This window comes from Dreissena polymorpha, chromosome 11 (assembly GCF_020536995.1).
Source record: "Dreissena polymorpha isolate Duluth1 chromosome 11, UMN_Dpol_1.0, whole genome shotgun sequence".
Classification (NCBI taxonomy): domain Eukaryota; kingdom Metazoa; phylum Mollusca; class Bivalvia; order Myida; family Dreissenidae; genus Dreissena; species Dreissena polymorpha.
Genome location: NC_068365.1, coordinates 26,881,391 through 26,883,676, shown reverse-complemented (window position 1 = coordinate 26,883,676; position 2,286 = coordinate 26,881,391).

Below are 2,286 nucleotides of genomic sequence, written 5' to 3'. Positions count from 1 at the left end.
TTTTGTTTAACTGAATGTGTTCATGTATTTAAACAATTTTTTATATTGAGTCACATCTTAATGAGTCCTGATATATGGATATCATCAAAAGTATAGTTTAAGATTACCTCATGAACTATATAAACTACAGCAATTAATCTTCTATAATTTATTTCTAAAACAAGGGTAGGACGATGCTGTTTTTATTGTTTACCAATATACGTGTGTAGACATTCACAATTCGTATTTTAAAAATGAAAATATCCAGAAAGGCATATTTTATTTCAATACATAGCCTGTATATGAATGTAAGTAAGTTATTAATACATATATAACGGTATTAAATTGCAAACTGAAAACTACGTACTTTAAACAAATTGCATTTCAATATGTGAACACATCATAATGCATATTTATATTATCGGCATTGGATCGAATCTGATTAATAAAAACATATAAACTTATCCGTATGAGACAATAAACTGGTATATGTAGCCCATTGTATTTCCATAATTGCATATGTATTATGAAATGAAAGAAAAACATGTCACGAAAAGCGTCATATATAAAAATACTTTAGTATACAAAGCGTAAAAGCGTAACAGCTTTATTACATGAATACTGAAATAAATAAAAAGATTACACCAAGTATTATGTTAATATTTAACACATAAGGATGGGTGAACTAATTAGTGCATTTTGTCTCAAAACATTGCTTATTGTTTCTAGAATTTTAAAATGGGTTTAATGTGTGTCTTGAGAGTATTTAAACCTTGCTAGTAAAGGTCCAAGGATTGAGACACATTAGTTCATTTTCATTAATGCTACATGTATGGTGATCGACCGACCACATTATCCTTTTAATGAACATTATATAACACACGCTTCGGATACATGTTAACATGTATACATGATACATGCTAACATATGCACATGTTCTTACGTAAACAAGTTATACGGTGCTTACCTTAAAGATCTATTATTATGCAGCAACTGTTTAGTTATGTCATTAAACTTGTGTAACAAAACAAATCTTTATTTAAATATAGTTGACAAATGTATCATCCAACAGAATTCCAAACAAAAAACACTCATATGAGTAATCTTTAAGCATATCTGATGGCATTTCTTTGCATAAGTATCATTATATTCCTTGTAAGTCGTTATACCGAAAAACCTGATTTAAGCAGTAAGTTTAACATGTGCATTTCAGACCGTTATATCAATTACTCTACTAACTTCAAAAACCTTGACTTAGATTTGAAAATTCCCATTCAGCGCCTTTGATTTTTGAAAACAAAATGAATTTAATATTTGGGAAATAAGCACTTGAACCGAAAGTTTGACATTTAAGTATATGTTTGATTAATTAGAAGTATACAAAACAATCTACGCGAAATAGTGTCAGAAAGAACAATTAACAGACAAGCTACGTTTCGACTTTCAGAGCACAACACAAACTTAAAAAATCGTCTAGCACTTTAAATACGTGAACGAGTGCCCTTATGTCTTTTCAAACATGAAATATATGTCAATAAAACTCAATTAATTTGTTAGAGTATTTACTGCATTTAGATATAAAGTTCAACGAACCAGGACAAATCTGGAGCCATCATATGCAAGGCTTACACAATTACTCTCGAAAATCAATGTTATCGAAAATTGCAGAAGGATTACTTGTGTCTTGTATTTCTCCGATTGATTGTTCAAAAGTCTTTATTGGTAAAACATTTTGTTAGAAATACTATGTAAGTTGATCGATTGTAAAATAAGTATGTTAGCAGTGGGAAAACATTTACAGCTCAGATAATAGGTTGATATTATAGCATGAGAATAGTCTACGATAATGTTCTATGTTGAGTTATACGTTCTGTTACCAACTTTTGTATGTTCGTATATGGCTTTTGCTATCGAGTTGTAATTTCACAAACACAACATTTAAACATATAATGTTATACAGTAATAGTGAATGAAATACTAACTGATTAACGACGATGGATGGCTAAAATCGTATCGGGATTAATTTTTTTTATCAATTAAATTATAAAAAGGTGACCTATGTGCTTCTAGTGCTTCCAATGATTAGTTTGATTTGAATATCAATATAAGTCTTAACAAACATGCAAATCAAACTATCGGATATAGATATAAAATGTATATGTTTATGTGATCATTAATTGTATTAAAGAAATTTATGATTGCTACCGTCGGTTTGACTGTTTACAGATTATATACACGCGTTTTGCGTATTACACGTATCAAACATATACACATACGTACGACTGATCGACCGGAACGAATATTTAC